We start from the raw sequence: 27647 nt of genomic DNA on the forward strand, positions 1-27647 counted from the left end.
CACGTGTTCTCTCTTCCCGCGGAAGCGGGGACAGACGGACATTGCCCTGCCACACGGCCAGACTGGGAATTCCACTCGCTCTTTGGAAATCCATGGGAATTTTTCTCTCTGGTCCTGAACCCAATACATGAATCTAAAAAGGGATACCCTTGTTTTCCTTTCTTTTCAGTTCCCATTATCAGTTTCGACACTGGAATTTCTTCTAATTTCTCCCCCTCTCTGTTGTTCATAGCTCTGCTTAGCGGCTTAGCCCTCTACCCTGTTCACACCGAAGATGGGAAAAGAATTCTCAGGAGGGAAAAAGTATAACTTTCTCATCACAAAAATAAACTTTTGGCATTTGTCCTTAGGGCTTATCTTAAGTAACATAACACGTTTTTACGCATTTGCTAAGTATTAAATATCAACTTCGTACCCAGCCCTCTGCAGAGGATATCGAGGTGGACAAAGTACAGATCCTGTTGTCCTGGAATCCCGGTGTTATAATAATTTGTTTATGTGCCTTAACGTTTTCATACAGATAGGAGCAAGGCATTGTGGGAATACAGTGGAATAAACCCTTAATTGTCCCTAGAGATATCAAGGAAATCCTCTTGGAAGGGGTGACATTTGAGCTGGCTCTTAAGGGATGAATAGTAATTCTCTATGCAGTCAAAAAAAAGGAAAGAGCTTAGGAGGCTAAAGTGAGATCATCTTAGAGCAAGAGAAGATGAAAAATCACTTTTGTCTTCAGGAGACCGCGTTCAACAGCAGTCTAAGAGATGAGCCTATGAAAGTATGTAGAAGCCAGGGCAAGGAGGGTCTTATGCTCTCTATTTAGAGCCTTGGACCGTGTCTCTAGGAAATTAGAGAAATGGAAGGGTTTCAAGTCACCAAGCAACCTGATTAAATTTGCATATTAAAAAGATTCCTCTAGCTGTGGTGATGGGGGTAACTTGGTCAGGGCAAGACCAGAGGCAGGGGAACTGGTGAGGAGGTACTGAGAAGTCCAGCCAGAGATGGGGAAGGTCTGTAGGGCAGTGGCGTGAGTTTGGAGAAGAGAGCTTCATCTTACTTGTGGTTCAGTTCCCAAGGTAACTGTTTTCCCTAATATTGGGATGTGGGATCAGACAAGAGGATATCTACATCCTAGGGCAAGGATTCTGTGTTTTCTTGGCTTATCTTTATTAAAAATTATCCTGTCCTGAGTCTGAACTAGGCTCTTCCACACCAAGTGAGTGGTGGTGGTGATGGTTTGTCACTGTTGATGATGATGGTGATGACAGTGATGGTGACAACCCATGCAGAATACGAGAATAAACTTCAAGCTATCCTGAATTAAGATTGCACACCAATTATTCTCTCAAAAGGTTTGAGGTTATATCTTCAGAGATAAAGTTACCGTTATGGGTTGAGGCTATTCTTGTCTTCAACTAGAATGCCCCCCAGGTGGAGGAAAGAAGGACAGAGCTATGGGCCTGACATGTACTTGGTAGGGCAAGAATGAGATTTGGCAGTGATAACTCTATACCTCTCTCAGATGCCCTGGGAGTTTGCAGACTTGATGGATTTTCATAAATGGAATTCAACCTCCCTCTACTTCCATTCTGACTGCCAGCTAACCTTTTTTGACCATTTACAATGTGTCACAAACTATTTTAAGCTCTTCATATGCACTATCTCCTATAATCTTTTTAATGATCTAGGGGTAGGTTTTATTACTATCCCCATTTTGCAGAGGTAGAAGCTGAGACACAGAAGCATTGACTAACTTGCTCAAGGTCACACAGCTAGTCATCCATGATTCCCTGCAGGCCTGTTGACCCCGGACCTTTGGCTCTTTTCCTCAACACCAATACCACTGCTCCTCTGTGGGACAGAGGTAGGAGCAGAACTTTTGTACAGTCCATATTCAGATGACAAAGCTGTAGGATGGCCAGCCAAATAAACAACGGTGAAAGTTCAAGATTGCAGAAAGTCAGAGGCACATATTAGCATCAAAGAGAAGGTCATTGCTATGTGGAGAGGGGTCTTCCCCTGGCCACACAGAAATGGCTCCCATGCTGGCAACTGGAATTCTGTGAAAAGTCTGCTATTTAAAGCACTTTGCTGAGAGAGGGAAAAGCAAAAAACTCCTCGAATGAGGCACTCAGAGCTACTGGAAATCCCCAAAGAATCATGAGTGAGATGAGTATTTCTCCACCTCTGCTCTTCCCCCTTATGAGGACATGACGCAAAGTCAAGTTATTGAGGGAGCAGGTAGAGGGAGAGGCAAGTGGTGTGGACAGTGACTAATATGAAAGCAGCAGAAAAGATCAGCTGGGAAGACTGGAAGGAGCAGGAGACAGGGGGCAGGCATCCAGAGGAAGTGGTTTTGTTAAGGCTCGCTAAGAGCAACAAAGGTTCTGGGAAAACTAAGGACGCCGTGGGAAGGTGAGTGACCCAGAACTTACAATATGTGTTTCTTGAGATCAGAAGATGTCTACTGACTGTAACATTTTTCAAATTGGAGCCCTAGCAGATAAACAAGGCTTCAAAATCTCAAAATCTTCATGTTAGTCAAAATATAGCCTGATTCCCTTGAAGGCCATCTTGTCATGGCTTCGAGACTCCTTCGCTCGCCTGGACTTCAAAGCACAGATGTCAGGTTTCCGAACAGGCCAGTCTACCTTCGAAGATTAGAAGAAAAAGCAAGAGCAGAAGAGATGAAAACCACAGTTGGTGTGTTGCAAATGGGAATTGTTTGTGTAAGGCATGGGGCTGTTCTCAGTTCTCTGGGTTGCATGTGAAAATCAAAATGATTACACCAAGTGCAAGAGGCTGACGTGTCCTCCACCAGCCAAACAGGTGGCCTCTGGCTTCCCCACTGCCCTCAGCCTCACTGCAGAAACAGAACTTGAAAAGACGAGAGTTTTCTGAAGTTGTTCCATCTTAGCCCCTGGGGTCGAAGTTGTAGCCAGTGGGAGAAAACTAGTTGGCAGTGTCGTTTTCTTTAATCTGAGCTTTTTTACTTTACTTTATATGGGAAATTCTCTTTAATCTTACAACATAGAGGTTTATTTTTAATCTTTTGAAAATCCCTTAAATTAATATTTGAGCCATAGGACCAGAAATAGAAACATGCTATGTTCAAGAAATGATGGTGGATTTGTCTTGTATTAGCTTGTCTTGTTTTCTTTTGTTTGTTTGGGTTTTTTTGTCCCCCTCCCTTCTGAATCTCCTTCCTTGCAACTTTTATTTGCAATCTGTTTCGTAAAAGATGAAAACAGCCCACTTTTGCAGATGAGGCTGAAAGAAGACTCTTTTCCCCCAGTGAGAGTATGTCCTCACTCCATGAACACTGGCTCAGCAGACCTGAATAGCAAACGGAGGGGGTAACTGATGTCATAATTTACACCTTTTCATATTGTCTATCCATTAGCAAATTTTGAAGTTAGAGACATTCTTAATTCTTTTGCCTTTTAACTTTCACACTAAAATTAAGAGTGATTAACATACAACTATTACACTAGTACAATATTCTGCATCTGCCTTTATATTTACCCTTATAAAGTGAGTTTTAGGGGTGCCTGGGTGGCTCAGTTGGTTAAGCGTCTACCTTTGGCTCAAGTCATGATCTCAGGGTCCTGGGATCGAGCCCTGAAACGGGCTCCCTGCTCAGGGGGGAACCTGCTTCTCCCTCTCCCTCTGCCGCTCCCCCTGCTTGTGCTTGTGCTCTCTTTCTCTCTCTGTCATATAAATAAATAAAACCTTTAAAAATAAATAAATAAATAAATAAATAAATAAATAAATAAAATAAAGTGAGTTTTACACTTTTGTATGCACATGTCCAAACTCATCACATCGCCTACATTGAATCTGTGCAATTTTTTGTTTATCAATAAAGCTATTAGAAATAATAGTTATCATGAAAAAAAAAGAGTAGGGAGAGGAGTCTCCGGCCACCTCCTACACCCTTAGGCACACGGAGAGGAAGGGGACAGAAGGTCTTAGCACAGGAGAGAGCGCGTGGACTCACTACCATGGGTGGGGCCCAGCATGCTCTTCAGGGCTGAGTTAGGCAGAGGGGTGAAAACTGGGTTGGAGGTGGTCCGAGAGCCTTGGAACATTTGCAGAAGCCATGCATGTGATCACAACGTCTCACGAGGACAAGCTTCACAGGTCAGGGAGCAGCAGTGACTTCCAGCAAGGGAAACAGCATCCACAGTGGCTGAAGAACAGTTGTGTTGGGTCAGGCTGCCCCACAGAGGGGGCCGGTGGGCTGCCCCTTTCAAGGCATGAACTGGATGGACACAAGGCTGCTTGGCAATTACGGGATTGAGCTGCCTGGGCACAAATAACCCTCCAAATGTCTCAACTCAAATGACTAAAAAGCAGTCACACTATTCTATTTAAAAAACATAGCATTTACTCCTAAATTCTAACTTCTGCACTATGACAAAATGGTGTCATCTTGTTTTCAATTTAAAGTCTTAAATCACCAGTGGCTTATTGGAGAATGTGGTGTCCAAGAGAGAAAGCCTAATGACAAAGACCCAGACATACAATGGGCTAAGGGTTGGTCCCCAGGAACCACTCTCCACACAGAACTTTAGGGTAAAATCTAGACCTTCCTGGGGGTCATGAGACCTGATGTCCCAGGCAGTTTTTCCACCAGCTGCAACCAGACGTTAGTCCAGTCACTGCCTCTCCCGGGAGCACCATCTCCCTATCTGTTCAACATCCAAAGGCACATCTGGAGCCCTAACCATTCTCTAGGTTCAACAAGCTAGGATGTCTTCCAAACCTTTTGGGTAGAAAAGACCATATCTTAACACCAGAAAATGTTCAAAGCCCTTCATTTTTTTAAAACTATCTAAATGGCAGAAAGTAGTGGACTCCATGGTCCTCTTAAGACGTATATTTGTTAATTAGAAGAGCATCTACACAGATCAGAAAAGTAGCGGTCAACGCATCTTCCAGATGCAAGATTCATGAGTCTAGTTTCTGGTGCACAGACTGATCCACTGGTCCCTCACAGGGACTGGAAATTCCTGGGGCCATAATGTCCAATCTCTGCTCAAAGTCTGCTGTTCTGGTCTAGGCGTCCAACAGCTCAACCACATTACACCAAAGCACCGGGGCACTGGATACTGTGATGGGGACATTGTCACTCCCCCAGGAAACACTCCCCCCCAATTTTAAAGTACCACTAGACTCAAAGGGCCACCTGGCTGGAAACAGTCCTGGACTATATTTTAACTCCCAAAGACTCATCACTACCTGAAATAGTCTTAAAGCCCTTAAAATATCTTGGAATTCCCAAGCCCTTAGAGTCAGCAAATTCAGCGTTACGTATATTTCTAAGTGCAACTGACCGTTCTGTGATTTCCCTCTTCCCCTCCCCGGCAGACTTCATACTCATGAAACACTGCCTCTTTCCTTGGAACTTTTATTTGCAATCTGTTTTGTAAAAGATTGCTCAAGGTCACACAGCATGGGTACTGTCTGAAGTGGCTTCTGCAATTTTCTACCACCTGTAATGGTTCCTCTCTCTCTCTCTCCTGTCCCTCCCTTCCCCCTGCCCTCCCAGTCTTACTCCAACCACAATACGTGCGTACTCTTCTCACTCCCCCCACTTTACCATTCTCCAGGCCCTAGATCTTCTAGCATAGCCACGGCACACTGGAGCTCACATTTGGGATCAAAGAGGCTTCTGATTCATACAAAATTCTAGAGGGGGAAGGGCCTCCGGCCCCACAAGTGGGTGTAACCTACACGGAATGGTCATTTCGTCGTCTGGGGTTTAGAAGTTAGCCGGCCGATCTAAAACCGGCTGGAGAAGCACCAAGTGTCCATCCAAGCTGAGCGCGAGTCCTACGCAGGCAGCATGCTCAGCATCCGGGGCAAGCTGGGGGCTCATTCTTCCAGGCCCTTCAGAAATAGCCCCTCAAGGGCCTGTTTCCGCCTGGCCATGTTTCTCCCTGATCCAGACAACGGGGTGAACTTCAGGGGCACCGGGGCAAATGCAGAGAAGAGAGGAGCTGAATGGAGGAAAAGGGGTACTGACAAATGCCTGAGGTTAAGTGAAATGACTGGATTTTCAACAAACCATCACTCACAGCAGAGAATTACAGTCAGGTCTTCAGGGCCAATGGCGAACTTAGCGCTGGGCTGAGTGCCAGGTTTCTGGAATGCATCTGAGGGACATGGCTTCTGTGGGTGTACGTTCTCCTCCTCTTGATTTCTGTAGCACTTTAGTGAAAAGCTTCCTTAAGACATCCATCCATTCTTCCTTGTTTGGTGTTTACTGGTACACTTTTGCTCCCCGTTGGGGTGCAAGCTCCCCGAGGGCAGACCCCAGGCCGGTTCATGTTGTTTCTGCTCACGGCCGGTGGCTGCGCCCACCTGGACCCCCTGAGGGGCGGAGGCAGCAGGTGTCCCCGGAGCCCAGGCAGCACGTTGCCTGCGGGACAGACCCTGACGGGGAGTCCACCTTGCAGACACCCAGTCACACTGAGTCCCATCATCTGGAGCCTGGGGCATCACTGTTTCTCTGAGACAGGTAAAAATAAAGTGTTTAAAATTCAAGAAGACATCTCAGCAAAGCAGGGACTCGGTGAAGACAGCCCTTGTGGCCGTATCAACAGCAGACAGCAAAGGATGGAGACAGAGCGCCAGAGAAGACAGGCAAGGTTGCCTTGTCCTTGGGTCTCATTAGTGGAAATAAAACTTCCAGGAAAGTCACATCGTTTAACGTTGTTTGGAAGTTTCCTGGGTGATCATGAAAGTGCTGGTGGCAGTATAAAGTTTTCAGTATATACAGAGCCTGCCCTGAGAGCAACTGGATTGGCAATTAGGACAATGTGGGGTCAGGAGCTCTCTTCACTTCTTTAGCTACTAATTAAGAAATCAGCTACATGTCAGGGGCTTGATGTTACCTAATGGGCTAAAGCCGTCCACGGTGATGACTAATAATATTGGTGTGTTCTGGAGTTAATCTTGAACTGGATTTCCTGCGGTGATGAGATTAGATCATGCTATTCTTTGACAGAGCCTCTCTATGGGTATACGGAAGACACAGCTGAGCAAGAGGAATAAAGGGTTTACCCTCTTGCATTCTCCCTCGTTCCCTCCCTCCCCACCAGCCCAAGAGCCACCAGGTACCATCAGCTGTCTTCACCTGCACATGGGTGTTCTTGGTACGATGTGTAGGAATCACAGGGCCAGGCTGCCTGCGGACCCAAAACCTTCACTGTCATGATCATGTCAAAAGCTCAGAAAGGGGAGCGTCGCAAATATGTTTTGCGAATACAAATTAATAATCCAGCAGGTGTGGTTTGACGTCTCACTTTGCCCCTCGCCAGCCTCAGTTAAGCTTCTTAACCCCTCCGAGCCTCAGTTATATTCACCTGTAAAATGGGAGTAATGGTAGTACCTAGCTCATGAGTGTTTGGAGAATTAAATGAGATAAAGCATGTATCAGGTTTCGTGTAGTATCTAGTTCCGATAAGTGCGAATGGAACTATTTTTATTATTCTCTGAAAATGTCTCTTTATTTAACCTTCTTTCTTTTACAGAGTATAAGCCATTTTACAGTCATTCCACCACCCAGGGAGAGAAGGGATCTTGGCTTATGGAGGAAACCACAAATAAGATGGTCATACGTACAGATTTCTACCTTCAAGCTTAGAAGACAGCACTTTGATGGAGGCTAGTTAGGATCTCACAGGAGACTCTGAGGCCCTGAGGACACACTCCTTTAAATATCACATACCACTGGGGCGCCTGGGTGGCTCAGTCAGTGAAGCATCTGCCTTGGACTCAGGTCATGATCCCAAGGTCCTGGGATCGAGCCCCAGGTCAGTCTCCCTGCTCAGTGAGGACCCTGTTTCTCCCTCTCTCCCACCCCTCATGCTCTCTCTCTCACTATCTCTCTCCCTTTCTCTCAAATAAATAGATAAAATCTTTAAAAAATATATCGCACACCATTATGTGTTTACAGTTCCAAAGTAAACCAAGATCTTTGAAGAGTGCTTCTCCATCAGTCTTTTCTTTCCACTGCTAATGGAGAAGGATCTTTCAGATTTGTGCCAGCCTGTTGCCTTAAAAACAGACAAGGCAGACACAAAGCAGTCAAGGAATATCCTCCAAGCTGAGTGGGGTTTTACAAAGTTTGCATAATGATTAATGAAAAAGTGATGGAGCAGCAGTGACCATAACTCTTGGCTTTTCCCATCCCTGATGAATGGAGTTATCCATCCTTATCAAGGATGCTCTAAATGGTATGATATGAGAGATGGGCATTTCTTTGAGGCTGATCGACCTCAAAAGAGAGAAGGCATGAAGTCACATCACTGTAGGTGAAGGACGGATGTACATCAATATATATATAAGCCACTTCGGTTAGCAGAGACCCAGTGACTGGTTCTGACCTAGGCCCCAGGGTCATTTGACACAGAGTCATGGACCAAAGCACAAATAGTGCTGGATGCTCTGTGTGTTCACCGCCAAGACAAAGTGGAAGAATAAAAAAGAGGAAGGCAGAAGTTTACCACATGCTCGACAGAAGTCATCTTAAAACAAAGAGCCAATAAATCATTGTTCTCAGCTGTACATCTGCTCTCATCTTGTCATCTTCATTTAGATATCAATCTGATTAAAAAAAAAAAATGGAAAGTCATGGTCACCAAGTTCCAGAACCTCATCCTTGTCTAAGACCTAGAACCCCTTCATTTTTATGAAAATTGGGCAAATAACTCCCAAAAGCCAGTGTGAAGTCCAGGGCTGGTCAGAATTACCTGGGGAACATTTACAAATTACAGATGCTATGAGGTTACCCCATATGGACTGACCTAGAAGTATAGGGGTAGGCCCATTGATTTAAGCACGCCTGGCGATTGTGATGGGGGACCAACTTTAAGAACCCCTGGAACGGGCCATTTCCATGCCCAGCTTTACGGAATTTGCACCTGGATGCCATCTCCTCATTAATGCTCCTCCTTATAATTCACCACTGGGAAGCCTGCCCAGCAAGTTCCAAGAAGATAACATGACACCAATAGCCAGTCTCTTCTACTGCTTAACCAGGGGTTTTCCAGCTCCTCTGCTGCAAAAAGTCATTCCAACAATCAACAAAGCTAAAAAACAACTTACAGAATGGGAGAAGATATTTCCAAATGACATATCTGATAAAGGGTTAATATGCAAAATCTATAAAGAACTTACAAAACTCAACACCCAAAAAACAAATAATCTAATTAAAAATGGGCAGAAGACATGAATAGACATTTTTCCAAAGAAAACATACAGATGGCCAACAGACACATGAAAATATGCTCAACATCCCTCATCATCAGGGAAATGCAAATTAAAACTACAATGAGATATCACCTCATACCTGTCAGAATGGCTAAAATCAACAACACAAGAAACAAAAGGTGTTGGCAAGGATGTGGAGAAAAAGGAACCCTCTTGCACTGTTGGTGGGAATGCAAACTGGTGCAGCCACTCTGAAAAACAATATGGAGGGTCCTCAAAAAGTTAAAAATAGAATGAACCTACCATCCAGCAATTGCACTAGTAGGTATTTACCCCAAAAATACAGAAATACTAATTCAAAAGGATACTGCATCCCAATGTTTATAGCAGCATTATCTACAATAATCAAATTATGGAAACAGACCAAGTGTCCATCGACTGATGAATGAATTAGGAAGATGTGGGGTGTGTGTATGCATATTACTCAACCATAAAAAAAAAAAGAATGAAATCTTGCCATTTGCAAAAACATGGAAGGAACTACAGAGTATTATTATGCTAAGCGAAACAAGTCCGTTAGAGAAAGACAAATACCATATCATTTCACTCCTGTGCGGAATTTAAGAAACAAGACAGACAAGCAAAGGGGAAAAAGAGAGAGGCAAACCAAGAAACAGACTCTTGACTACAGGGAACAAACAGATGGTTACCCAAGGGGGGGGGGAATAGGTGATGGGCATTAGGAGCACTTGTCATGGTGAGTACTGGGTGATGTAGGGAAGTGTCGAGCCACTGTGTTGCACACCTGAAACTAATATTATACTCTATTTAACTAACCAGAATTTCAATAAAAACTTTTTAAAAAGTCCCTTCCAAAGTCCTAACACCTTCCACTTAAACTGGCCTTTACCTCCATCTGTACCTGGACTCCTCCCCCTCTCAAAATGGAATCCGATGACCTGTTCTCATGCTGAACACTTTTCCTGTTGAGAATCTTGTAACTGCAACATGAGTTTGTCCCTGAACATAGTGGCTAAATGTCCAGAAAAAGAATCACTCCCATAGGTGCTCAGGGAAATTCCTAATGAGCCCGTGGAGTACTACTTTAAAAAGAGAGAGAGAAAGAGAGCTATATTTCAACTCTGAGTGTGTGTGTGTGTGTGTGTGTGTGTGTGTGGTAGGAGAGGAGAGATTTTGAGTCAGATTTAAGCAAAGCAATAAATTAATCTTTTATTCCAACAGGGGAAAAAAAATGATCTGACCTTGTATCTGGAAGCTGGGGAAAAGACAAGCTTCTCTTTTATCGTTTTGGAAAGATGCCAGGGATGGGGAGGGGGAGAGGTGAGGAGGGCAGAGGAGTAGTTTTTCTTTTTTAGTCACAGTTTTTAAAATGGTATACCATGTCTTGCCAGGCCTAAACCACCCTAAACCATCTTTCAGAGGAAAAACTCCTGTAATCTCCCGTCTTCCTTTGTGGGGAAGAAAGATGTCATGGAAACCATGCCTGTGCCTAAAACAAGAGATGGTGACAGTGATAACGTAACTGTTTCCATGACTCCAAAAGGAGATGCTTGTCTCTACATGGAGGCGTTTTATCAAGCATCAGGAACTTTCCTCGGGCTGAGACGCCTGTGCCCACCCTGCCCCAGTTACTCTCTGTCAGCAGTCTGTCCAAGCTTTAAAGTCAAATTCTCCAGAAGCTTTTTCTTCTCTCCTTGGTTGGAAGAGATCCCGCTTGCCCTGAATGTGAGCTCTTCAGACCTTGAGCGGTGGTTCTCATCAGAAGGGTAGGACTATCTGGAGACATTTTGGTTGGCGCAACTGGGAAGGAGGCATCTAGTGGTGGAGGCCAGGGATGCTGCTAAGCATCCTGCAATGCGCAGGAGGACCCCCATAAAAAAAAAAATTATCGACCCCAAACTTCCACATCACTGAGGTTGAGAAACCGTGTTGGGCAGTGATCTGTGTGCTGGCCCAGCAGCAGGACCTGACACAGCCCATGTCCCTCCCCCTTGGTTTCTAGGACACTACACTCTCTGGGTTTCCTCCAATCTCACGGATCCGTCCTCCAGTCACTTCCTATCTCCCCAACTTCTAAACGGAGGGGCGTGCATGTGCTCCGTCCCTGGATTCATTCTCGCTCCAGCCCATGCTCTTAAATATCCACAGACCCACCGGCCCCCTCCCCTGAACTGCTCTTGGACACCTCCACTTGGCCGTCACCAGTGCATCCCTAACTCGGCATATCCGAAACATGAGTTCTGGTTTTTCCTCCAAACACCTGCTCCCCCAAGGCATCTCTGCTAATGGTCATTCTTTCTGCCTCGTTGCTCAGGGGAATAACCTTGCAGTTGTCCTTGACACCTCTCTTCCTTCCTCTCAAACACTCAGCCAATCTACCATCAAATGCTGTTGACTCACAATCCATCCAAACGTGGCCACGGCTATCACCAGCGATGTCTCAGCTACCGCCTTGTCTCTCCTAGACCAGCGCACTGGTCTCCTCGCTGGTCTCCCTGCTTCCATCTCTAGCCCCTTCTCGATATAGGAGCCAGAGTGATCGTTTCGAAATGTAAGCCAGGTCACGTCACGTCTCTATTTGGAATCCCCCAAAGCCTCCTTCCTATCAATCCTGGGGCGGAAGCCAAAGTTCTTACAGTGTCTTGACAAGGTTTTATATAATCCACCTGCTTCAAAATCCCCTAATCTACCCCAACAGTGTGTCTGCGACTCATAGCCTACCACTCTCCCCCTCTCTCTGCATCCACACTGGCCTCCTTACTCTTCCTTGAATCTGCCAGACACAGTCCCACCTCAGGACCTTTGCTGTGCCCTCTGCCTAGAACGATCTTCCCCTCAAATTCCCATAACTGCCCCATTGACCCTTCAGGTCTTACTGAAATGTCACCTTCTCAGAGAGGCCTCTCGTGGCCACACAATTTACAATTGTAGCCTCCCCCATCTCCACTTACTGGTTTTAATATTTTTTCCGTAGTGTGTATCACCATCTGGTATGCTACGTATTTTACTTAGCTAATTTGTTATTTGATCCTCCCAACAGGTTGCAAGCTGTCTAAGGGCTGGGATTTATTTTTCATTGCTGTTCCCACAGCACACAGGAAAGTGCTGTCCCTAGTAAATGCCCAAAGTGATGAATGAGCAAATCCCCGGGTCAGCATCGAGATTGTCTAGGAACAGGGGGTGCCTTGTTGCATCCCCTGCACAGGGTCATGCTCACCCCTCCTTTTGCATCTCTCTGACACTGATCCCTTGCCTAGACCAGGCACTGGACGAGGAGCTTTTGTACAAATTAAATGAAATGACTAATTTCATTTAATTTATTAGGAACTCAATCTAGTTTTAATCACATTTTCAGTCTGAAAGCTTGAAATGTCAAAAAGCATCTTTGCCTCGGTGAAGGCTTCCTCCGGCCTTCCTAACCGGTTTATCAATCCACCAGGACTCTGGCAGAGGCTACAAATCACGCCTGAGGACAGGCTGTGAACAGACTTTCTGCACCATCTTGTGGTCAGTCTGGGAACGACACCTCCTGGCTGCGATCTGGGTCCCCGCGTGCGTGAAAGGTGTCTGTTGACTGGTCTCCTCCCAGCCCCAAAGCCAGACCGTTCCTCCACTTCCCAGACTGTCCTTAGCTGGGAGTGCTTTAGCTTGGTGATTCTCACTCTTTATCGGGAAAAAAAATGAATTTCCTCCTGGCCCCGCAAGGAGAGCACTGAAGGTTACTTGTGGTCTTAACTACTCCCAAATTGCTCCTGAATCAGCAGCTTCATCCGATTCCAGTCCCCGTGTCCTGAAACACCGTGGGTAACGGTCTCTAATAGCCATGTCGTGAGATGCGGGAGTTCAGCGGCATCGCGAGAAGCTGTCCCACCTTCATCTCCCAAAACTCAACCGTTGGGAGTTTTTGTTTTGTTTTTAAGATTTTACTTATTTATTTGACAGAGAGAGACACAGCAGGAGAGGGAACACAAGCAGGGGGAGTGAGAGAGGGAGAAGCAGACCTCCCGCTGAGCAGGGAGCCCGATGCGGGGCTTGATCCCAGGACCCGAGGATCATGACGGGAGCCGAAGGCAGACACTTAAGGACTGAGCCACCCAGGCGCCCCTCTGTTGGGAGTTTCTGATATGTGCTCTTTATTCAACATTCCCAGAACTCAGGCTGTAGGTATAAATACTCCTGGGAGAGGTAACAGCTTCATTTCCAATCATACCAACCTACAGACAGGTGTTGAAGGGTAAGGGCAGGGGAGAAAGGCCTAGGAGAAAGGTCTAAAGGTGGACACCCAAGGGGCAAGGCCTGTGACAAAGAAAGGCAACAGGGCCTCTAAATTCGACTTTACACATCTTCACTTTGCCTCCTGTTTAGCCCGCCTGCGTCCAGCAGGATCTCACTACTTCTGTTCCGTGTATTTGGGATTAGGGAGGGGAGAGGGGGCAGATCAGTCTTCACTGGTGAAAATTCTACATTAACATGGTCTATAAAGCAGCTTTATTACTCTCAAGAACCTCCAAACAATATTAACTACAGCCACCAAAGTCTGCTTGGGAAAAGATTATAGACCAAGAACAATGAGTTGAAAGGAGCACATGAATTGTTAGAAAGGAGCTTGCACTTCTGAGGTATGAGAAGGTTTCCTGAATCACTTTGGCCAAGACATTGTTTTTGTGATATCGATAAAGAAATGAAAGAAAGAGTGTGGAATTTTAAGTAAATTTAGACTTTAGGCGCCAGTACCTGAATTACCATCAGAAGGAGAAGGGAAGAGAATAAACATTAGTTAAGAGCCTATTTATGGGAAGCACTATTGAGGCACATTACATACCTTTTCATCTAAATTAACAACTTTCTTCTGAGGCCAGCTCTGTGACCTTGTGCTAGTAACTTAACCTCTCTGAGCCTAAGTCTTCCCCTCCATAAAAGGAAGCTGATGCTGTGAAAAACAGTTTGATGGTTCCTCAAAAAGTGAAATATGGAATTATCATATGATCCAGCAAGTCCACTGCTGGGAATGCACCCAAAAGAAGTAAAAGCAGGAACTCAAACAGGTATTTGTACACCAATGTGCAAAGCAGCATTATTCGCCAACCAAAAGGGGGAAACAACCCAAATACTCATCAAGAGATGACTCCATGAACAAAATGTGGTATAAACATACAAAAGACCATTGTTCATCCTTAAAAGGGAATGGAATGTTTTTTAAGATTTTATTTATTTGTCAGAGAGCAAGCACAAGCAGGGGGAGTGGCAGGCAGAGGTTGAAGCAGGCTCCCTGCTGAGCAGGGAGCCAGATGTGGGGCTCCATCCCCGGACTCTGGGATCATGACCTGAGCCAAAGCCAGACGCTTAACCGACTGAGCCACCCAGCCGTTATAGAATAGAATAGAATTCTGATGCAAGCTACAACATGGGTGAACCTTGAAGACATGATGCTATGTGAAATAAGGCAGACACGAAAGGACAAATACGTACCATCCCACTTACATGACGTACTGAGAACGGGCAAATTCAACTCAAAGTGAGAAAAAGTAGAATAGACGTTAGTTACTAGGAGCTGAAGGAGGGAAAATGGGGAGTTAGTGTTCAGTGGGGACAGAGTTTAGTTGGGGAAAATGCAAAAGTTCTGTATATGGATAGTGGTGGCAGTGGCTCGTTGTGAATGTGCTTAATGCCACTGAAAGGTACACTGGAAAATGGTTAAAATGGTAAGTTTGATGTTATACGTATTTTACCACAATAATAGAATAGGGTGCTGAGTTACCAAAGCACAGTCTTTCTTAGACCACCAAATCAATGTTCTTTCTACCAGATCCTCTCATTCCAAATGTGCTGAATTGTGGTTTTGTTAAGTATTACTTGGCAAAAAGTGTGAGTAGATGTTGTAAATTAATTGGGTAGTTTTATTGGTCCCTGAAGCACAAAAAGGAAAAAATATTGCAATGAATTTTTCCAAATATGAAATATTACTTCTGGCTTTCCTCCTGAGCTGATTCCATTCTGGACCACTTTGTCTCCCCTGGGGGTGGGGAGGGGGGAGGGGAGGGCAGGCAATTTCTCTTCTTCTATAGTCTTGATGAGAAAAGTCTCCACAATGTACTTTTTTTTCTATTAACAGTGTAAAAGCATGACTTTTTTCCTCCAATTTTAATTGAGATGGAACATTCCAAGACCAAGAAAATGTCGTGCATTGGATGATGAGTAAGCTGGACATCATGGGAATGATAGTTGCAGGACACAGCTATTTGCCAAAAATGTGACCTATGGGATTTAAGGACCATGTCACGCTGCTCTGCTTGGATGGTTTTTATTTGGATGAGATTAAACCACCAATTTAGCTTTCTTTTGAGAGGAAAAATGTCCAGAGCAAACCAGGGTATGGAGAGGGGGGATGTACACAGCCATGCGGAAGGAGGGAAAGGTGTCCCCTAACTCAGAGAACTCTGGGACTTACAGAAGAAATAACCTAGGCTCCCTAGTGAACACAAAAAGAACAAGAGATAAAGGGATAGTTCTACGCCCACGTTATGCTTTGACCTGGAAGGAAAGTAAGCCGAGAGGACTCTAACTTTGAAGATAAGTTACAGAATATGAATCTCTCCACATGGGGCACTGACTCTATTTTCTTATCACTTTCAAATCCTGCCAAAGAGCACAGTCAAGACTAAAATATAAAAGGCCATAAAAGGGAAGTCCAAATGGCTCTCCAGATGTGTGTGTGCGTCCATTCTATGAGAAATCACACTAGCAAGGACAGATAAAAATGTGATGGGCTTCCATGGTAAAGCTGACTCGACTGATAAACATATATTGAGCACATACCACATACAAGGTTATTGGGCCAGGCTCCATGAAATACAGAATCAAGCCTGATCCCGTCCCCATGCCAGATTATAATCTAGCTTTACATTTTTAGGAATTCAGTCCCATCAACAGAAAACTATCCTGATAGTTAATTAAATAACTAGTAGAGGAAGTAGGAATTCCGGTCTCAATGGAGGGTTGAATATGTGCGTTTAACGCCTCCCCCCTCCTGGGTCCTTGTTAAAATGGTAGCAAGAAAATGTCGAAGGACATAAGCCCCACCACAGTAAAGAAAATAAAAGAAGGGCTATTGTTGAGGTGAAGTCAACAAAGGTCTGGAAGACAGAGGCTGGATGATGGGGTGTTAAAACAAAGATCAAAGGAAATCATGACCTAGAATCTGCGTGGAAGGGAATACATTCCAGGAAAGAGCCAAACCCTCCGAGGAGGTTCAGGACTCACACACAGCAGGAATGTCGAGGTAGTAAAATGAAGGTGTGTACCCGAAGGTGGGCTGCTCTGCCCACCGCACTCACTTGAAACATCTCCCCCATGCCCCCCGCCATGCTCCAGTGTAATCATTAGAGAGTGCTCCTCCACACAGATCATATGGTACCACGGAAACATGGCTGCCTTCTGGCATTTAGGATGCCCTCCATCTTGCAGAGGCAAACCCCTCCAATGGTTGGGTCCTGCCCACAGGATCTACATACAGGCTCTTTTTATTGCCTCCCACTCCAATCTGAATGGACACAAGGATGATGTTTCAGGATAAAGATTGTTTTTAATAGTCATTTTTTTAATGACTCCCACCAATATAAAGATAAACTGGGTTATAGATAGGAACTCAAAAAAACGAAAACTCTCATTAGCAATTGTACCCATAAAACGAAAATAGGATGCTATATAAAGAAAATCATAGACCAAAACAAGAGCGATTGAAAAAAAATCTAAATTATTGCAAACAGAAAATTCATTACAAGGGCTGGGAAAATAAAATCTACATGACTTCCCCCCAGAATCAGGTCCTAAACTCAAGAGATAAAAAAGATGATAGAAAAAATAAGAGACCTATAAGCCTAATCCATGGATCCAGTATTAGCTAATAGGAATTCCAAGTAAAGAGAAGTGGGAAGAGAAGAAACTGTCAAAGAAATAATACAAGACAGTGAGAAGTCAGAGGTGGGAATGAGGGTTCAGGGAGTGAGGAAAAATGTCACAACAGAGTAGAGTTTTAGCTCAGCCTTGAAAAATGTGTGGGATTCTGACCAATGGGGAGAAGCAAGGATCTCAGTACAGAGCCTAGCAAGCAGAGTCCAGACCGAAAGAGAGCATGGTTTGGCCCATGAAACGGCATAGATTCAGGTCCAAATACCATTTTCTCAGTCTGGGCATCTCCAGACACTGATCCATGTGGTATCTGATGGAATCCTCATAGACAGGCAAGGGGTGGGGAGGTGGGGGCGGTAATCCCTCTGGGACTACAGTGGGGGTCTGTGTTGCCATAGGAGTCTCCATATTGGAGGCTGTGGTGAAGTTGTCAAGGAGAAGCTGCAGCTGTCTGAGGTTCCCCCCGGAGGCACCAGCATCAGAATCCACCCTGCCTAAGAGAACCTGTGTCAGACACCCCAGCTGGCGCTAACAGAGGAGGAAGGCCCGGAGGGTCCACAGTGCAAATTCTGCCCCCCTCCCTAGGAGAAATGGTTTAAAAGCCAGAACAGGGAGCAGAAGGGGGCAAAAGAAACCCCCAGAGTGACTAAATAGGCATGAGGCACCTTTGGCGGGGGGGGCAGGGAAATGTTCTAGAACCAGATTGTGGTGATGGTGGCCCAACTCTATAAATTCACTACAAATAATTGAATAACACACTTAAAATAAGTGAATTTTATGGTATATCAACTATACCCCCATAAAGTTGTTTTAAGAAAAAGAGAAAGGAGGGCGCCTGGGTGGCTCAGATGGTTAAGCGTCTGCCTTCGGCTCAGGTCATGATCCCAGGGTCCTGGGATGGAGCCCCGCATCGGGCTCCCTGCTCCGCGGGAAGCCTGCTTCTCCCTCTCCCTCTGCCTCTCTCCCTGCTCTTGCTCTCTCTCTGTATCTCTGTGTTTCAAACGAATAAATAAAATCTTTAAAAACAAATAAATAAAAATAAAAGAGAAAGGAAACCGTTGCATGGAAAGACGTGGTTGTAATATTCACGTGTAAACGGAAATTAGTGGAATGACTTGGGCGTCCAGAGCAGGATAACTAAGTGGCCTACTCTATGCCAAAGTTAGCAAAACTCCCTTCGCGGAATACTGCAATCTTCCTGCTTGCACATACCCCATGTGTTCATTTCTACGTGGTCACATATAAAGCACCGGGCGCAGTGCCAGGCACACAGCAAGCCCAGGGCAGGTGGGCAGTGCCATGCTTGGCCTCCAGGGCAGGCCCACAGCGGCAAGGGTGCTGGAGCAGGTGGGCAGAAGACTGAGAGCATCAGGGGTCAGCAAGGCAGGGATGGAGCAGGGACGAGAGGTTGGGGTTATTACCACCAGTCAGGACCAGTGAGACGGCTCCAAACCAAGAGGGTCTGGAGTGGAGGAGATCAGAATCCCCCCAACTTGTTTGCGATGGGCTTCAGACTGCCTGGGTTGGGCTCCTCTGGGACTTAACTCATTGAACTGGTGCAAGCTTCAGCTTCCTCCTCGGTAAAGCAGGGTGAATAAGGACACCCATTTTTACGGCACTATCACGGGGATTAACGGAGGTAACACGCATGACATCCTTGGCAAATTCTCAGTGTTAACTATTATAATTATTATTCCGAAACTCCCAAGAGTGAGAATTATTAGTGTCTCACAGAGCCTAGTTTCTCAAGAGGTTTTTCTAATAAAACTGCCATCATTTTTCTGTATCTTCAAAGCAAAAGAAAGAACAGGAAGGATTTGGGAAGAAGAAGGGGAGACCCAGCATAAAATTCGAAAAGCAATTCTTGTTCCTCATCCTGCAATCCAAAAACCATCTTTTCCTTCCCCTATCCATAGTCCATTTTGACATCTAGGGCGTGTTGGTGACCAGGGATCGTGGGTGCCTTGCTGTGGTGAGTCTGCATGTCACCTCCCCTACCTGGGAAAACAGCCTGTCCTCCTTCACCAGGTTCCCATGATTCTGCAGGAGAAAGGCTCTGGGTCTGTACCACTTCGGGAAGACAGGAAGCTGCAAAGCTGGCGGACGTCAGCATGCACGGTGGACAGCATCACAGGGCTGGTGATTCACGGGAGGGGAATGGGTGGCAGACGGTCGCCGAAACATCCATTGTCCCCACACGGCCCCTGCTGCTTCCTCTAAATGCTGCAGAGGAGGGAGGCAGGATCCACAAAGGCAAGGCTGACTTCGGGGTCCCCACCGAACGCCCGCATGTCTCTGTTTGATTAATGGCACTGTATACATTTTTATTTCCCTCGTTTTCAGTGTATTCCTGGGAAGGGGTAGGACAAACAAATGTCACAAGGGACTCAAAGGCATATGAAATTATTATCTCTCATCAGAGAGGAACGGGAGGGAGGGAGGGAAGGAATGTGTGACAAAAAAACCTAACGGGTCACACTGCACACCAGCTTTCTCCTTATTGCCTGCCTTTTAGCCTGGGTAAAGGCTAACTGGTGGAAATGATACCATAGCAAACACTCAGAATCTCTTAGAAGAAAGACATATTATGCTAGACTTGAGGAATAAAAAGAATAGCTACAGCCCTCGTGTCTTCAGGAATTTAAATGTGCCCCAGGAGTCAGGATATATACATTCAAAAAAAAATAACAATTGGATAGCTTGCAAAACTTCTAAGGTTTGATCTAGCCAGTCCACTATTCAGGAACTGTCCTATACATGAGTTTTCACTTATGCCCAAAATGATAGTAAGGGCCCTTTGTTGTCACACTGATTCTAGTGGTGAAATTGAGAGTAACCTAAATGCCCAGTAATGAAAGAATGATTAAATACATTATAATATGGCTCAGTCGGTGAAGCATCTGCCTTCAGCTCAGGTCATGATCCCAAGGTCCAGAGAGCAAGTCCCACATAGGGCTCCCTGCTCAGTGGGGAGTCTGCTTCTCCCTCTACCCCCCATCCCCGCTCGTGATCTCTCTTTTTCTCTCTCAAGCTCTCTCTCTCAAATAATCATTTTTTAAAAAATAAATAAATATGCATAAAAGTTTTTAAAAAGAGCTGTATGGGGGCAAAAGTTCCACATAAACAGGAAAATTCCAATTGAGTGTTGAGGCAGTCAACAAGAGGACTGATAACGTGAAAATAAAGACAAACAGAAAAGGGAAGGAAACACAAAAGAAAAAAAATGTTTAATGCAAGAAGACAGGGATAGATACTCAAATATCACATTATAAAGATAGAATAAACAGAACAAAATTGATAAGCAAAGAGTATAATTGGAAGAACGCTTTAAAAAAAAATGGGTTATGGGGGCCTGGGTGGCTCAGTTGGTTGGGCGACTGCCTTCGGCTCAGGTCATGATCCCGGAGTCCCGGGATCGAGTCCCGCATTGGGTTCCCTGCTCGGCAAGGAGCCTGCTTCTCCCTCTGACCCTCTCCCCTCTCATGTATACTCTCTCTCTCTCATTCTCACTCTCTCAAATAAATAAATCTTTAAAAAAAAAATGGGTTATGGGTTGAATGGCATCCCCCCAAAGAAGATATGTTGAAGTCCTAACTCCTAGTACCTCAGAATGGGACCTTACTTGGAGGTAGGGTTATTGCTAATGACCTGGTTAATAGGAGGTCACTAGGGTGGGCCCTAATCTGACTGTGTCCTTATGAAAAGGGGGAATTTGGATACACAGATGCACACAGAGGGAAGATGATTATGAAGACACAGGGAGAAGCCATGTCACGGATCGGAGCGATGAATCTACAGGTCAAAGACTGCCACAGATCATGGCAAGCCCCCAGCAGCTGGAAGGAGGCAAGGAAGAATTCTCCGGTAGGTTTCAGAAGGAACATAGCCAGGCCAACACACCTTGATTTCAGACTTCTAGCCTCCAGAATGGTGAGAGAACTGATTTCTCTTGTTTTAAGTCACCCAGTTTGTGGTCTTCTGTGACAGGAGCCCTAGGAAACTAACACACGAATATAAATACAATGAGATTAGAAAATAACAAGTTTCTGGTTTTCACCAAAACATTGAGGCAATTTCAAGGCATTTTTTTTCTTAAAAATTATTAATTTTGGGGCGCCTGGGTGGCTCAGTCGTTAAGTGTCTGCCTTCGGCTCAGGTCATGATCCCAGGGTCCTGGGATCGAGCCCCACATCGGGCTCCCTGCTCAGCGGGAAGCCTGCTTCTCCCTCTCCCACTCCCCCTGCTTGTGTTCCCTCTCTCACTGTGTCTCTCTCTGTCAAATAAATAAAAATCTTTAAAAAAAAATTAATTTTGCCAGGATAAGAAAAATAAAGACTAAACTATTCTCCTAAATTTCATTTGGATTTTTATGATAGCAGTAATGCCACTGTAAAAAATAATAATAATAAAGAAAAGCATGAAGAGAAAAATAAGTTAACCACAATGTCACAACCACCATCATGTTGGCACATTTCCTTCCAGGCTTTTCTCTATGCAATATATGTGCCACACACACACACACACACACACATTTCGACCTGAGGTGCCTCTAAATTTTGATTCCAACTTTCTCCCCCCAAATAATTCATAATATGAAATAATCCTCATGATGTAAGAAGTTGTGTAAATGCTTCTGTTGCCCATATGATCAATCGAATGGGTGTTATATAACATTTAGCTCTTTAGGTATTAGGGCGTGTAGGGTGTTTCTAATCCATGGCTACTATAAAAAACTTCACAGTGAAGGTCTTTGTTCAACCCGGCCTGAGCGCCCCTCTCCTGACCCCCACCTGGCCTCCCATTAAAGCCATCCTGATCCCATTCTGACCTTCAGTCTTCCTCCCATTTCAGACACGGAGTCCTTCTGAGGCCTGACAGTGTCTAGTATAGGGCCACGAGGGTAGACAAAGTGTAAGGGCATTGGAACTTTAGGCTTTACAAATAGAATTTGGAAAGCTGGGGTGTCACATTGTTTGGGCAAAAGAGTGGTGGGTTTTTCATTCCTATTTTGATGAAGCCTGTGGAACTCTGCAGTATCACAGAGCAAAAATTTCACAGCTGTGTTCTGCTAACAACTGTGATGTTTTCCCCCAGTGGGAAGCTGGGACTCAGGGATGGGAGGAGGTACATACATACACCCCTCCCTATGGACCCCTACTCATGACTCTCACTTAAAAATGTTTATCTTAACATGACTATGGTGATTAAGGAAAACGAAAGAGAATGATTTTAAAACTCTATACATTTCCTGGTAAAGCACAAACACTTGTGAAAAAAGCCCATGATTTAAAAATATCGAGATGTAAGCCACATAAATCAAATCTTTCTAGGGTCCCCAGTAATTTTGTCGGTAATTTGTTTCAGATTGTAAAGAAGTCCTGAGGTCAGGGCGCCTGGGTAGCTCAGTCGTTAAGCGTCTGCCTTCGGCTCAGGTCGTGATCCCAGGGTCCTGTGATCAAGTCCCACATCGGGCTCCCTGCTCAGCGGGAAGCCCGCTTCTCCCTCTCCCACTCCCCCTGCTTGTGTTCCCTCTCTCGCTGTGTCTCTCTCTGTCAAATAAATAAATAAAAAATCTTTTGGAAAAAAAAAAAAGTCCTGAGGCCAGAAAGTTAGAGATTTCTAAAAAAAAAAAGAGAGAGAACTACCTTAACATGTGGAAAATCATACAGGTATGAAATCCTCTGGTTGTAAAAAACTGATGAAGTCGTTAGGGACTGCCCCTCCCTTATCCAACATGTGACAGTTCATGCAGGCTAAAGAAAAAAATGAATGCGAAGTGGGGAAATCTTTAGCTATAATGTATTTTGTCAACGTCAAGGATTTCATAAAACTCCGCAAATGTGGTCTTTAGAGGAAAATCTTCACTTACAGCTTGCCTTTGATTAAACAAGAAAGCTTGCACTGAGATTTCTATGAAGAAATCCTGTAAATGCAGACAGTACGGGAAAGCTGCAGGTCATCCCTCTCTTACCATGAGAGGGCATTTTCTAAAGAGAAAATTTACCACCAGCATTTTTCACAGAGCTGGAACAATTCTAAAATTTGTATGGAACCAGAAAATACCTTGAAGAGCCAAAGGAATGCTGAAAAGAAAACCAAAGCTGGAGGCTTCACAATTCCGGACTTCAAGCTCTATTACAAAGCTGTAATCATCAAGACAGTATGGTACCAGCACAGGAACAGACACATAAATCAATACAAACAGAAGAGAGAGCCCAGAAACGCACCTTCAACTCTATGGTCAACTAATCTTCGACAAAGCAGGAAAGAATATCCAATGGAAAAAAGACAGTATCTTCAACAAATAGTGTTGGGAAAATTGGACAGCCACATGCAGAAGAATGAAACTGGACCACTTTCTTACACCATACACAAAAATAAATTCAAAATGGATGAAAAGACCTAAATGTTGAGACAGGAATCCATCAAAATCCTAGAGAAGAACACAGGCAGCAACCTCTCTGACCTCGGCCACAGCAACTTACAAGACTCGTCTCCAAAGGTGATGAAAACAAAAGCAAAAATGAACTATTGGTACTTCATCAGGATAAAAAACTTTTGCACAGCAAAGGAAACAATCAACAAAACTAAAAGGCAACCTACAGAATGGGAGAAGATATTCACAAATGACCTATCAGATAGAGGGCTAGTATCCAAAATCTATAAAGAATTTATCAAACTCAACACCCAAAAAACAAAAAATCCAGTCAAGAAATGGGCAGAAGACATGAACAGACACTTCTCCAAAGAAGACATACAAATGGCCAACAGACACATGAAAAAATGTTCAACATCACTTGGCATCAGATCAAAACTGCAATGAGATACCACCTCTCACCAGTCAGAATGGCTAAAATTAACAAGTCAGGAAATGACAGATGTTGGTGAGGATGTGGAGAAAGGGGAACCCTCTTACACTGCTGGTGGGAATGCAAACTGTTGCAGCCACTGTGGAAAACAGTATGGAGGTTCCTCAAAAGGTTACAAATAGAACTACCCTAGGCCCAGCAATTGCACTAGGTATTTATCCAGAGGATACAAAAATGCTAATTCAAAGGGGCATGTGCATTCCAATGTTTATGGCAACATTAACAATAGCCTACATATGTGTGTGTGTGTGTATGCACTCAATGTGTATATACAGTGTGTAGTGTGTATACACACACACACACAGAGGAATATTACTCAGCCATCAAAAGAATGAAATCTTGCCTTTTGCAAGGATGTAGATAGAACTAGAGAATATTATAAGCGAAATAAGTCAGAGAAAGACAAATACTGAGTGATTTCACTCGTGGAATTTAAGAAACAAAACAGATGAACATAGGGGAAGGGAAGGAAAAATAAAATAAAAACAGGGAGGCAAACCCTAAGAGACTCTTAACTCTAGGAAACAAACTGAAGGTTGCTGGAGGGGAGGTGGATGGGGGGATGGGGTAACCCGGTGATGGGCATTAAGGAGGGCACGTGATGTGATGAGCACTGGGTGTTATACGCAAGTGATGAATACATGGTTTTTTTTTAAGATTTTATTTATTTGAGAGAGAATGAGAGAGAGCACAAGAGGGAAGAGGGTCAGAGGGAGAAGCAGACTCCCCGCTGAGCAGGGAGCCCGATGTGGGACTCCAGGACCATGACCCGAGCCGAAGGCAGTCACCCAACCGAGCCACCCAGGTGCCCTACATTATATGTTAACTAAATTGAATTTAAATTTAAAAAAAATAGAGAAAATCTGTAAATGCAGAAAAACTTTCAGCATCAAAAAACTCATACTGGAGCCTGGTGATGGGTATTAAAAGAGGGCACGTTCTGCATGGAGCACTGGGTGTTATATGCAAACAACGAATCATGGAACACTACATCAAAAACTAATGATGTATGCTGATTAACATAATTTAAAAAAACTGATACTGGAAGGGCAGCTGGGTGGCTCAGTTGTTAAGCATCTGCCTTCGGCTCAGGTCATGATCCCTGGGTCGTGGAATCGAGCCCCGCATCGGGCTCCCTGCTCAGCGGGAAGCCTGCTTCTCCCTCTCCCACTCCCCCTCTTGAGTTCCCTCTCTCACTGGCTGTCAATAAATAGAATCTTTAAAAAAAAAACTCATACTGGGGGGGCACCTGGGTGGCTCAGTTGGTTAAGCGACTGCCTTCGGCTCAGGTCATGATCCTGGAGTCCCGGGATCGAGTCCCACATCAGGCTCCCTGCTCAGCAGGGAGTCTGCTTCTCCCTCTGACCCTCTTCCCTCTCATGCTCTCTGTCTCTCATTCTCTCTTTCTCAAATAAATAAATAAAATCTTAAAAAAAAAAAACCTCATACTGGAGAGAAACCCTACTTCTACAAAGTAATGCATGCAGAAAAAACTTGAGACTCCATCTTATTGCATAACGTAGAACTCACACAGAATAATTTCTCTTAAGAACTGAGGATTAATTTACCAAGGAATCACCAAGTGGAAAAGTTGCTTCTGAATGAATCCCACCAAGTCACCACTATTCAAAGTTATCAGTAAATAAGGATGCTAACGGGGAAAGGTTTGAAAAAGTCTGAACGAGAAAAATGCATGTTAACATTAGACACACATATGCCTTGTGGTTCTAATTTTGTTAACATTTTAATCAGAAAAGTTATTGAATGCCCACTCAGAGGACCATGGACCATTATTAGGGCACTGGGGCTAGAGGGGATTTCCAAACAGATGTGCCCCTTGAGTCTACATACTTGCAAGAAGACAGATTAGAATCAGAGACAAGTTCGGTTTTGTTTTTTTGGGGAGAGGGGGTCAGATTGATAACACATTACTTAAATCAGGCTATATACGTACATATACATAGCGTGTTTTTCTATCTTTCCATGACAATACAGACCTGCTTCATCCTAAAATTACAGGTGTTATTGTGGTAGAAATATTAAGCTACCAAAGTTTAAAATAATCTGAGCAAGGTTAGTGACAGAGAAATGAGGCACAATTATATTTAAGTTGATGCACAACACAGGAAGCTGCTAGATGCCTTTTGTTACAGTTGCCAGGATTCCATACAGTGACCTGGTTTTATAAGTGTTCTTAGTATAAAGGGACATATGCCTGGTTTTGTCATAAACAAACATCAAGTGGTCTCGAAGGCAGGGATAGGTTGTTTCTGAGATATCATGGCAGGATACAATTATTCCACAATTAAAGGATTAAATGTAGGCATAAAACCTAGATTTATGGCTGCCACATTGCTTTTAATTACTCCCACAAATTTTATGTTCTCTAATTCACGCTATGTAACCACTTTAAGTGTAGAAAACATCTTATTAGCACTGATTTTTAAATGCTGACAGCAGAGAATCTGTGTAGTCAAAATCAACATAGAAAGGAGGCATCAGGAAGGGTTAGTGAAAGGGAGAACAGAATGCTGTCGGAAATAAAGTAGATTAAGAACAGAATTTTTAAAGTAAAAAAATTCCCCTTCAAGCGGATTGGCTAGGCCAAGAAAATTCCCCAAACTCCTTTTTTAAAACAAGTATTTCAGGAATGTCAAAAGTTTGACTTTATTTATAGAGATTTTTTAAAAAAACAAAATAGAGAGTTATAATATCAGAAACTTTTTACATCTTTATTCTTCAAACTTGATGTCAAGTTACAAATAAATAGTCCATACCATGTGGCTATGTTGCTTCTTTATGATGTACACTTCAGGCAGAAAACAGCAATAACCAAGAATACATCAAAAATGAACTCGCAGTGAACAACCAATTGTTAAGTGTAGAGAAAAGACGCATTACATTTCAGTATGGTCCAGTAAGTACACTGTTAAAAGTAGATCCCCTTTAAAACATCACAGATGTATGTAAAAGAAAGAACTCACACATCAGGATTTTAAGTTTTAAAGTTGTATCACAGGGAATAACTGCTTTAAAAACTGTAAATAATCTTGTGTATTTTAGCAGCAAAAAAAAAAAAATTTCAGGATAATCTTTAAATATTGCTGAAAAAAATCACAAGCTTTAGAGAACACCATGGATATCAGATCCATTACTTAAAAAACAAAGTAGTACGTATAAAGAAGAGACCACTTTAGGTTTTGTTCTGCTGTTGGTAAAAACTTTAAGTTGAAGCTAAAAAATCCCAGCCCGGGGTCGGGGGGAAGCCTGCCAGAGAGAAGAGCGGAGGTAGCCACCAATCAGGCTCTAGACTTACTGTCACAGGAAAAGGCCGAGAAGTCTTATGTAACTTATTTCCAGAAAACAAGTTCTTAGGAATCATTCTTTTTAGGATCTATAATCTATTTTCAGATGTATTAGATTTAGCAACTGACTGACATTCTTCAAAGTTTTCCTCCCCAGGCGTCTTCTGGCTAAACCAGTATTTTAATAAAATCATCGTTGTTGGGTGGTGTTTTGGTTTTGGTTTTAAACCAACTGTTTCTTTTGAAAGATTAATAGAAAAAGATACCATTCTTTAAGTCACTAAAGATGGCCTGGGTCAGAGTAATTTGTTTGAAAGGGGATACT

The 27647-nt window shown here is 44.0% G+C and overlaps 1 long non-coding RNA gene across 2 annotated transcripts in view; it reads right to left on the reverse strand.

Annotated features, from left to right (window-relative positions):
* The window catches only part of LOC112838055 (uncharacterized), a 34197-nt gene extending 12603 nt beyond the window's left edge, over window positions 1-21594 (reverse strand). For both annotated transcript variants that reach the window (XR_012374010.1, XR_003211870.2), the window contains exons 1-2: window positions 21049-21594; window positions 19147-19371 (exon numbers count right to left, since the gene is read on the reverse strand). This is a non-coding gene — a long non-coding RNA (uncharacterized lncRNA). The remainder of the gene's footprint in view (window positions 1-19146; window positions 19372-21048) is intronic.
* Window positions 21595-27647: the final 6053 nt, after the last annotated feature.

This window comes from Callorhinus ursinus, unplaced genomic scaffold, assembly GCF_003265705.2.
Source record: "Callorhinus ursinus isolate GAN/ISIS: 27379988/994484 unplaced genomic scaffold, GSC_fseal_2.0 scaffold2, whole genome shotgun sequence".
Taxonomy (NCBI): domain Eukaryota; kingdom Metazoa; phylum Chordata; class Mammalia; order Carnivora; family Otariidae; genus Callorhinus; species Callorhinus ursinus.